Source organism: Pollicipes pollicipes, unplaced genomic scaffold (assembly GCF_011947565.3).
Source record: "Pollicipes pollicipes isolate AB1234 unplaced genomic scaffold, Ppol_2.1 Scaffold_3087;HRSCAF=3621_pilon_pilon_pilon, whole genome shotgun sequence".
Classification (NCBI taxonomy): domain Eukaryota; kingdom Metazoa; phylum Arthropoda; class Thecostraca; order Pollicipedomorpha; family Pollicipedidae; genus Pollicipes; species Pollicipes pollicipes.
Window position 1 is genome coordinate 372,360 of NW_023596225.1, and position 11,565 is coordinate 383,924.

The 11,565-nt window shown below is 58.3% G+C and overlaps 1 long non-coding RNA gene and 1 pseudogene across 1 annotated transcript; both read left to right on the top strand.

Moving 5' to 3' along the window:
- Positions 1-2,793, top strand: part of LOC119114908 (uncharacterized) — a 20,832-nt pseudogene extending 18,039 nt beyond the window's left edge.
- Position 2,794: 1 nt separating this feature from the next.
- LOC119090327 (uncharacterized) lies at positions 2,795-3,734 on the top strand. Its single transcript, XR_005093210.1, has 3 exons — positions 2,795-2,831; positions 3,308-3,487; positions 3,690-3,734. It is a non-coding gene; the product is annotated as an uncharacterized LOC119090327 (long non-coding RNA).
- The last annotated feature ends 7,831 nt before the right edge of the window (positions 3,735-11,565 follow it).

The following is an 11,565-nucleotide window of genomic DNA, read 5'->3' on the forward strand; positions in this document are numbered from 1 at the left end:
CGTGTCAACCTGCCATTGGTAGATGTTTTGAAAGTTTTCGGACACGAAGACGTTATCATTTATTCAGTCGGTAAGATTCTCATATCCTCACCCCGGTAAGTGAATGCGAACATGCGTACCTCGCTTATCGTCATGCGTCCATACATAAGCGCGTGAAGAACAGTCGGCTGGTGGATAGATCACCGGTACCCTTTAACATGCGCGTTATAGGCACAGGAATGGGCGCGTTATAGGTACAGAAATGGGGAATCCGTGTGGCCATGGCACCCCTAATTTTCGAGAATGCTGAACATTATTTCTGTGGCGACGCATGAAAAAATCCACTTCAAAGTTGACCTTGTGTCCCCTCTCCTCGCCAGTTTTTGAGACGTTGCTTCACGTTAGATGAGGGCATTGTAATAGCTATGGGGTATGGAGAATGCTGGCAAAAAATAATTGCTGTGCAATTTCCACGTTTCAGACAACCGTGAAGGTGTACACGCGCTGCCTGCGACCCGACCTCGAGTACAAGACCATGTGCGTCAAGTACACGACCACGTGCCGGGACGTGGTGGACCAGCTGCTCAACAAGTACCGCATGAAGCACCGCGACCCCAATTTGTTCTTCCTCACCATGGAGGTGGCCACCAGAAGCACAGGTCAGTCCAAGTGACAGCTCTTCGCCAGCGCTGGTCTTGCCGTAGAGAGGAGCGTGGACTGGCCGGCCGGTGGGTGGGGCCGGCTCCGCCGCCTGAGCCCGCTGGATGTCGAGGTCGCCCGCCCAGCGGGCCGGGTAAGGGGTTCGGTCACCAGCAGACAGCGGGGGTAGGCCGGGTGGCTCAGGCTCCCTGCTGCTCAGCCAGGTGTGGCGCCCGGCTGAGCAGCAGGTCGCGTCAGGGGGATTGCCGTCGAGATTGGGACGCTGCGGCGAGTGCGGCGCCCTGCCAGAGCGCGCCGCGGACGGGGCCGCGCGCGGCCGTCGCGGTCGCGCCACATGCGTGACAGCGCCGGTCGCGGTGGCCGACCAGTGCCACAAGGTGGTCGCGTGCCGTCCGCTCGTCTGGCCCGGCCGTAGAAACTGGGACAGCGGCATTGTGTGCACTGGGTGGGCAGGATGGGGTCGGCCGAGGTCAATTAAGGTCGCACCACTAAAGAATGGCGGACAGTTTGTCAGTGCTGGGCTGTGCGGTGCTGGACTACTTCGGCCGTAATCACGTGACCAGGGGTGTGACCTGCCTGCTCCCCGGTAAAATGATTATAGTGCTCCATACAGTTCATACCGCCGACTACCACCGACACCGGGAAATGGAGCATGCCCCAATCACGACAGCGGGGACTGAGCGGCTGCGTTATTGACAGGTGCTTCTGTGCGGACGATCCTGGTGCTGGACGACGACTCGTGTCCAGCCCAGCTGCAGGCCTGCTACCCGCGCCGACTCCAAGTGAGTACGGATGGGTGATCTTTGCCAGAGGTCTCATTGCGCCGTCCTCTGCCGGTCATCCAATGTTCAGCTCCACGTTCCCGGGTCCCGTGACGTCGCAGCCTGCGCTGTTGAAGTTGCGGACGGCTCTCAGCGCACCCTCGTGAACCTCACTTCCCTTTCCTCACACATTGGGGCCCTAAATCCCGCTAACGACGGGGTCAACACGCCGGCGACGCGACGGCCACAACGTCCGGCCACCCACGTCTGGTGTGAAATGTCCCCGGAAACCGTCGTTCTGCCCGGCGCAGATCGAACTGACCTCGCGTGTGAAAACGCCCGCCGCGACCGTACGCAGACCAGGTACTAGCGCGGTCCGGCTGGCCGTGGGCGTGCCTCGCGTGCGACAGCGTGGGCGAGCACGCCTGTGGGAACTGGGGCGCAGCCGAGTCATGACCGTCGGCTCCCTTGCCGCAGGTTTACCGTCCGTATGCGGCACGGAGGCCTGGTCAAGGTGTTCGACAGCGTGCTCATGGCCGAGGTGGGTCTGGTGGCCGCGTGGCGTGTGGTCTGAGCGGTCTGGTGCTGTCTGTGAGTGCACCTCTGCGGATGCTGTCAGTTGTTCGGCTTGTGTTCGGTATCACTTATTCTGTGAGGATTAATATTAGATAGGATTAATATGTGATAGGAACAAGTGTTACATGAGGAATAGGTGATAAAAAGTTCGTTGTCTGGTCGTACAATACTTCGGAGCCTTGCCTCGTCAGCTTTTATGGTTTGCATGACAAAGTTAAGAGTTTCGAATTCGAACACTTAATTGTGATGTCGCCCGGCTCACTACCCTCTCAACTCCTTTAGCCTTCCCGCTGGCGTCATATGAACTCAACCATTTATTTTTACAGTCCAAGTACAAGAGCCTGCTGGTTTCGGAGAGAACAACAGTGGATCAAATGATCCAGCTGCTGCTGAACTGCTACAACTCCACGGAGAGCGTCAACCTGTTCAGCATTTACGAGGTACAGAAACAAAAAATCATCACCGTCTTGGTGGTAACCGTACCTTGTTCACATGGTAACCGTACCTTGTTCACATGGTAACTGTACCTTGTTCACATGTTTCTTTAACAAAAACCTCATAGTTCTTGGAGAACATTGGCTGCGGTCGTTTTGTGCGAGAAGCTTTCGTATCGATCGCAACTCAGCCTCAGTAATTGCGACTATTGATGACATTAGACAGTGCGTCCGGTTCATATTCTTGCTCCGTGCAGATATGTCGCTCAATCAGCATCAGCTTCGAGCGCAAGCTGCATCCGGACGACCGTCCGCTGCTCATACAGCAAGAGTGGGCCTCCAGCAGCGACTACAGCTTCGTGCTGAGGAAGCGGCCGCCGGGCACCCGCGCATCGGACGGGACTTCCCCCTCAGGCGATCGGTAAGTGACCTTCGGCTGACCTTGTGGGTAGCGTTTATTAAATCAGCAAATGAGAAGTGGTCTTGTTTGTACTTCAGTTTTCCGGGGGTGTGCTTGCTGCGCAGCCGTTCGATGAGATCGTAACTCAGGGGACACCGGAGTGGGCGTTACCATCCGACCGGAGATGCCGCCTGCGACGTCATCACACCCTGGGTGGCCGCTGCAGAGTTGTGCGGAGTGGGCACAGCTTGTTGTGGACGGGAGCCGGTCTTGGCGCCCACCATTCGTCCCGGGCTGTCAGTAAGCTGGAGCCGGAGCGGCTGAGACGGACCAAGCTGTTGTTACAACCGCTAGAGCTGTCGCCAGACCACCGTCCCAGCGACAGGCCGCCGTCATGGTCCGGGCCTCTCTGCACCGTTGTGTCTCGTGTGGCGGGTGGCGGGTGGCGGGTGGTGACCCGACCCTCTCTCACCGCGGTCCGCCCCTGTCTGCTACAGTTCCTGCACTGGAGCAGGAGCCGCGAACTGAGCCGGGTCGGGCGGGAGACCGAGGCCGGCGAGGAGCGCCGCTCCAGGAGCCTGCGCGCGCCCTCACTCTCACTGGCTCTCGCCAAGGACCACGACAGCTTCCTCTACATTTGAGGCGTCGCAGCTGCCGACCCTCCAACTGTACCAAAGGTGGGCGAACGCAGCACCCGCTATCCGCGCGTCATCGACGCCTCTGAGTCATCCAGTGGCTGAGAAGCGTGCCGGTCATGGCTGACACATAACTGATGAGAATCGGTCCTCAGGCGAGTCGGTTTGTCACGGCGCGGCGCGGGAGTGTGACGTCACGTGCCGCGGACCGCCAGTCACCGCCGGGTGCCGGCCGCTGTTCCAGATCGGCGCCGGTGGTCGCACCCCTGCTCAGAACCTCGCGCGGTCCGGCCGCTCTGCCTGCAGAACGGCCGAGCAGCCGGCGGGGTTCCAGCGCCGCCATCGCCGCCAGCGGCATCCTCCGGCGACTCCAGACGAGGCGCTCTGTTCCTGGAGTCGCGGGCAGGACTGCCGCCGTTGACTCCTTGTGTCCCTGTGCCAGGACGCTGCGTAGAGCGCGGTGGCGGCATGCGAGCGCGAGAATTGCTGTTTTCTGTTTGTGTTGCACTGGCGTTGCTCGTTCCGTGGAAAATGGCCAGTGTTTCTGTTTGATGTATTGAAGGACGATATCCCAGTGTTAATTTGTTATCAGTCATGAGATGAACAGTGTGACAATGAAGCCACTATCGGCGGCATCTACCATATTTTAGTCTCGCATTTATCTAGTCACTTGAGCATATTCTTGTCTTCATTATATCAGTCATGGAATATAATTGTCTAAACAAGTGTAAAATGGTTTGACCCGATGCCTGTAAACGGCTACCGCATACCGACATACAGCAGAGAGAACAGAACAAAGCGCTGCAGCGGCACCGCTCGCCGTCACAGATTCTGCCTTCCTTGATGCCTGCAACCATTGTGACGTTTGTTTCTCCACCGACGCGAGCGTCGCTACCGGTATTATCTTCTCTCAGCTCCGGCCAGTCTGAGCCCCTGTCGAGAGTGACAGCAAACCGCTTCACAAACACACGGAATGGCCTGTTTGTTTTGCCGCCGCCGCCATTGTTCTTGGCCGCGTCGCGGGGACGCCGCGGATTGCCGGCGCCGACAGCTGGCGATCGTCGCGACAGCCGACGATCGGCGCCGACAGCCGACGATCGTCGGCGCCGACAGCCGACGACGGGCTCGACGCGTAGGAAAACAGACCCCGGACGAGGCGCCGCGGGGCGGACGCGCACTGCGAGCGCTTATTGAGAGGCGTTTTCCTGGAATGCGTAATCCCTACCAGAAATGAACGTCATCGACTTTGATCGGGTTCCATAGACAGGCATTCTTCCGGGCGGAAAACTGGCCACGTGGCAATGGTTTGAGACTACGCGACGATACGTTGTCTTCTTCTGAGGTCTCCTTCATATTCACAAATGTAGCGAGGTGGTCTTTGGTACGGAACGGTCAGCAGTAGCCTGCGAATACAAGCGTAACTGAATTCGTCGATCAATAACGTGATACCTGAGCACAGTACAGCAGTCTACGTCACAGTTCACAGACTTCGGAAAGTCCAAAGCACAACTTGAAGACTGTACAGTTCAGAAGCCTTCGAAAGAATGCAGCAAATCCAAGCACCGAGAATTAAATTCCATCTCGCATTTCATCGTCTTGGGGAGCAATGTGCTCACCGAGCATGACGCACCAGAACACGAAAAGATCAATGCTGCCATTGAAATTACAGCCCAATAAACGTCGACACACCAAAAACAGCGCAGCACGCCCCAAGGACAGCCCCGACAGCTGAATGGTCCATTCACAGAGCGGCGTAACGGTCTTCCAGATTCTGGCGCATGCCTTCTATTGGAGAGAAAAACACGTCGACGGAAACGGAGCAGCTGGTCGGGGCGCCATTGGCGTCATCTGATCCGTCTCTCCGCACGGCCGGATGTTTTCTGTTCCCGCTGACTCCCGGGCTCATGTAGGACGGACTGCTCTCCCCGGCCTTGCCGAGATCCCTGCTGTACAGCCAGGCGGCCGCCCAGAGCGGGCAGCGGCGGCGTCATCTCGGTGCTTCGCTCGCGTGAGTGTGGCGGAATGTCGCGGCGTCACCTTGACGCACACGTGATGTGTGGCGGCGCCATCTTAACGTATACGTGATGTGTGGCAACGTTGTCTTGTCGCAACGTGATGTGTGCTCGTACGCGTGATGTGTGGCCGCGACATCTTGACGCACGCGTGATGCGTGGCCGCGACATCTTGACGCACGCGTGATGTGTGCGGCGTCATCTTGACGCACGCGTGATGCGTGGCCGCGACATCTTGACGCACGCGTGATGTGTGGCGGCGTCATCTTGACGCACGCGTGATGCGTGGCCGCGACATCTTGACGCACGCGTGATGTGTGGCGGCGTCATCTTGACGCACGCGTGATGTGTGGCCGCGACATCTTGACGCACGCGTGATGTGTGGCCGCGACATCTTGACGCACGCGTGATGCGTGGCCGCGACATCTGACGCACGCGTGATGTGTGGCCGCGACATCTTGAGCACGCGTGATGCGTGGCCGCGACATCTTGACGCACGCGTGATGTGTGGCCGCGACATCTTGACGCACGCGTGATGCGTGGCCGCGACATCTTGACGCACGCGTGATGTGTGGCCGCGACATCTTGACGCACGCGTGATGCGTGGCCGCGACATCTTGACGCACGCGTGATGCGTGGCCGCGATATCTTGACGCACGCGTGATGCGTGGCCGCGACATCTTGACGCACGCGTGATGTGTGGCGGCGTCATCTTGGCGCTATGTTCACGTGTGCACGGTCCATGGCGGAGGGAGGTGCTCAGTCTCGCCGGCGATGACAGAGGACTGGTTTGCTGGTCTGTGGCGCGCTATCCGTGCTCCGAACGTCCTGGACAGCGATGCCGTTGTGTTTGCGGACAGCGATTTGAAGATCACCAGTCCGGTTGACAAACAACGGAACAGCTGCACGCAAACAAAGGGCTACTAATTCCGTCCATTGCTTATTCGTGCATGTGTTAATGTTGAACAACAGCTACAAATAAGCAACTAGGTAATGGTGACAAGTCCAAGTCGCGGACATTCAATAATGAAGCGAATTTCTCTTCGGCACTTGCCGGATAAGCCTTTCTTACACACAAGATTCACTGCGTTCTTGACAACTCGTCAACTTGGCTCCAGCACAGTGCAGTGCGGCTTCCCGCGCGACCAGACCAGCTTGGCTGCAGCGGTTCCGGTGGCTGCTCTGGCTGGCGGCTGAGGCTCGCCGCGCCGCACGTCCGTCACAGCTACAAATGGCCCGCCGATACGAGCAAACAAACACGCCGGCGAGCTGCCGCCGGAAGTCCCGGCTGGGGACGGCGAGGCGCCGCCTCTGACGCACCCTGCCCGCCAGCAGCCGCGCGCACGCTCTGGGATACCGGAGAAACCTCTCTCACCGAGGCCGAACACCGCATCGTGGCTCGTGGCGTGGTGTTACGGAGCATACACATTTGGTGCGTCACTCGCTGCAGGTGGTACTACATTGGAAGAAGACGTGAAACAATTTTTTTAAAATATCTTATAGCGGACATTTCGGTTTTCTGAGTGTGCCGTTTCTTTGACGTTTGAGGAAAGCGCTTACAGCCTAATGTTCTATTTGATCAATATGATTATTTAATCCCCCGATCACCCGTTGTCTGGCCTCATGTGCTGACGAGGTGTGTTTAATGAAGACCAGTCACCGGCGCACCATTGGCATCACAGCATTCGACTTTCCTTCCTGCCGGAGGCCGCGAATTACTGGGCAGGTGCAGTCGGCTTCCCGCTCGCTGCCCGACCTCTGGCATGCGCTCGCCCACGCTTTCGCCGCGAACGACGCTGAGCGAGCGTTCGAACGGCACGGAGCCGGCCAGCAGGGGCCGGGTTTCTGACGCACTTGCAGCCTTGCTCCAAGGTGTGGGGTACAGCCCTTCTCCCCTCGCCCATTTCCCTCCCTACCCTGACCAATATTCCGTTTCCTTCCCAAATTTCCTGTCAGTATCACCAACGTTGAACTTGAGGCTGATGTCATCCGCGGAGGACTTCAGTTATGCTGAGCCTAGGTTAGGCCTCATACCACCCGTGCATACCCTGAATCTGATGTATATAAGCTACACTCGCGCCAGCCGCATTCCAACGTGGCGTAACTGCACCAGGCGGCCACGGCAGACCACCGCGTCAGCAGCCTCCGCGTGTGGTTCAATTACGGCCACGTGGTGGCTCGAGGCGAAGCGAGGAAGGCTGCTGGGACGGCGACCGATGTCACGGTGTGCTTGCGGCCGCGGGCTGCAGGGCGGCGCCGCTGACCGGCGGCGGCGTCAGGTCGGCCGTGACCGGACGTCGGACGGTGACCAGCACGCTGCAGCTAATGCGGCGTCCGACCGGTCGGCAAGTGGAGCGTGGAGACGCGGCTTGGGCGACACGGCCCCGGCTGGCCCGCTGGCGCCCCACACAGCTCCGTCAGACTGGCTGGGAACCTGACACAGCTCCGTCAGACGGGCCGGAACACCTGACACACAGCTCCGTCAGACTGGTCGGGAAACCCGACACAGCTCCGTCAGACGGTCGGGAACTTGACATAGCTGCATCAGACTGGACGGGAGCCTGACACAGCTCCGTCAGACTGGCCGGAAACCTGACACAGCTCCGTCAGACTGGCCGGAAACCTGACACAACTCCATCAGACTGGCCGGGAACCTGACACAGCTCCGTCAGACTGGCCGGGAACCTGACACAGCTCCGTCAGACTGGCCGGGAACCTGACACAGCTCCGTCAGACTGGCCGGAAACCTGTAACGGTTCCGTCAGACTGGCTGGGAACTTGACACAGCTTCGTCAGACTGGACGGGATCCTGACACAGCTCCGTCAGACTGGACGGGGGCAGGGCACAGCTTTATTAGGCAGGTTGGGAAGCCGACACAGCTCCACGACACTGGTCCGAGTTTGACACAGTTGCATAGAGCTGGTGGGCCTCGCCACAGCTCTGTCAGACCAGCAGGACGCCCGACCACGGGGTCCGATGTGGGGCTCCGTTGCCGGTCACGAGCGGAGCCTCATCAGAGGGCTGTAGGTGGGGCTCCGGTGCCGGTCACGAGCGGAGCCTCATCAGGGCTGTAGGTGCGATGGCCGGCGGCTGTTTAGTGCCGGCGTCGCGTCCTCGGCAACCCCGGCACGGTCACACCTTGACATGTCGTTGATCTGGCTCTGGTAACGGCTGTGCACCCCGCAGAGGTGACGAAACAGCGCGCTTCGCCCTCCGCCGAACAGCGGCGTAGGTAGGAAAGCGGCATAACGTGCACTGGTGTGTGGGTGTGTGTGTGTGTGTGTGTTGTGTGTGTGTGTGTGTGTGTGTGTGTGTTGTGGTGTGTGTGTGTGTGTGTGTGTGTGTGTGTGTGTGTGTGTGTGCGTGTGCGTGGCGTGCGCGTGCGCGTGGGCGCGTGCGCGTGGGTGTGGGTTGTGGGTGTGGGTGCGTGGGCGTGGGCGTGGGCGTGGGCGTGGTGTGGGGTGTTTGCGGTGGGGTCGGGGCGAACTCTTCTTTTTACAACCGCTCTTGAACAGTGTCTTTCTATAAGCCCACCTCAGAGTAATTTAAAACTTAATCAAAAGTGGGTACTGTGGTCTCCTAGACCGATCTATTCCCCACGCCTATGGTGGAGAGATCGTGATCAGGCGCTGGACCACCATGTGTCAGTCACGTTCACAGGGACACCGACGGTGTAATCGGGGCTGTCTGGCAAGGTGAGTCCTCCGTCTGGAGGCAGAAAATACCGCGATGAAGTATTTCTCCGACACAAACACGGATGATCTGTCTTCTATCTCCTGCTTTCTCTCTCTATCCCTCTCCCTGTTCCTCTCCCTCTATCCTTCATCTCCTCTCTGTATGAAGTCATTCTCTCTATGTTGAGCACTTGAGCATTCGTGCATGGGATTGGCGATGCAAAGTTACCAGGCTGGCGGTGCATGGGATTTGTTGAGATGAGTACCAGCTGGCGGTGCATGGGATTGGCGGTGCAAAGTGACCAGGCTGGCGGTGCATGGGGATTGGCGGTGTAGTTACCAGGCTGGCGGTGCATGGGATTGGCGGTGTAGCTACCAGGCTGGCAGTGCGTGGGATTGGCGGTGTAGTTACCAGGCTGGCGGTGCATGGGATTGGCGTGTGTAGTTACCAGGCTGGCAGTGCTGGGATTGGCGGTGTAGTTACCAGGCTGGCGGTGCATGGGATTGGCGGTGTAGTTACCAGGCTGGCGGTGCATGGGATTGGCGGTGTAGTTACCAGGCTGGCAGTGCGTGGGATTGGCGGTGTAGTTACCAGGCTGGCGGTGCATGGGATTGGCGGTGTAGTTACCAGGCTGGCGGTGCGTGGGATTGGCGGTTGTAGTTACCAGGCTGGCGGTGCGTGGGATTGGCGGTGTAGTTACCAGGCTGGCAGTGCGTGGGATTGCGGTGTAGTTACCAGGCTGGCGGTGCATGGGATTGGCGGTGTAGTTACCAGGCTGGCAGTGCGTGGGATTGGCGGTGCAGTTACCAGGCTGGCGGTGCGTGGGATTGGCGGTGCAGTTACCAGGCTGGCAGTGCGTGGGATTGGCGGTGCAGTTACCAGGCTGGCGGGTTTGCAAAGTTACCAGGCTGACGATCTATTTCCGGACCAAACTAGCCCTACTCGTAGCCTGTTTATGCTCTCTAAGTCGTGCTAACAGTCTGGGCGATAAGCAAATCTGGCCCCAGTGAGGCGGCTTGCGAGCTGCCTGGCGCGGCTGACAGCGTAACTTGAGATAGTCACGGGAACGGGAATGTTACCAACGCGGATGCTGCTGGAGATCACGACAGGCGCTTGTCGATGTTTTACATACCTGTTTGATAAAGCACAGGCAGCGGGAGGCGCCCTCATTAGTGCAGGTGCCTGAGCAGGTAGCGTAATTAACCGATTTTCCCCTGCCCATGGCTCCAGGGCTGGCACAAGCACCATTTATATGGCGCTATACCACATTCATCTCGTGAATGGAAGCGCCATTGAATTAATGTTTTGTAGTGGAGTGAGATTATCAGGGTCGACCTGTAATTTATAATTTCATGGCCTATATCTTTCCCGCGCGGGCAGAGACGCCGCGGCTCGGGCGGCCGTTAGCGCCGCGTGCTCCTGCGCCGCGTTCATCGCCGCCGATTTCTGCTGCGTGTCAGACGCCGACCGCCCGCTGCGAGCCCTGATCTTGTGACGTCAGTTTCACCTGCCGGGCGTTACCGGCTGGACGCAGCTGCTCGGCTACGGTCGCAAGAGAGGGAAAGTTCGTATAACGCGGTCGGGTCGCCTTGCCACGCCAGGCATTCGGCCCTGTCCTCCCAGGAGCACTCTCTCCAGGCGCCACGCTGGTGTGGGAACGTTACTGGCGCAGTGGCCGTCGCCAGCGTGAATAGCACACGGTCTAAGACTGCAACAGCTGCCAAGCATCTGCTTAGCTGCAACCACGGGCGACGCCATGGATTTTGAGTTGGGGGGTCCAGGGTTTTCCAGGAAGTCTTCTGTCCTCACAGGGGGTCTCCCGGGAAGGGTCGTATTTAATGGGGCCACGGGGGCCACGCGCACCACTATCAAATTGTTACACATGTCATATCCAGGTAAGTTGATGCCGACAGTAGCAGAATCCGGAAGATCGTGGTTCTGATCATCCAGCAAAGGCCTTCTGGCTATCCCAAAATAGGACCACCTACTTCAGAAAGGGCCTCCGGATGCAAAGTGGGGCCTCCTTATTCAAGAGGGGATCCTCCCAACTCACAGGGGAGTTACCAGAGCTAGAAAATGGGTCTCGTTATTCCAAAACAGCGTATCCTGATCCGGAGCCGCCGCCATCTGATACACCAAAGTGATCTCCTGTTCCGCTAAACGGGCGTCCTGAATGTAGAAATGTCTCCTAACCCAACACAACGGCCTTTTAGGTCATAACAGGGGACACACGGACCAGCAAAGGCGCCTCCTTAACAGCACATGTGCCCTCCTGAAGGCTTAGGCTATCTTATTCATAAAAGTGGTCTCATGGTAAAAAAACGTCTGAGCCCGATTCATTGCTCTCTAGCTCAGTTTTGGAGTTTCGTTGATCTGAGTTTTCGTAATTTGCGAGAAGCTACAAAGTCCATAGTTTGGGAAAAGGTATGAGC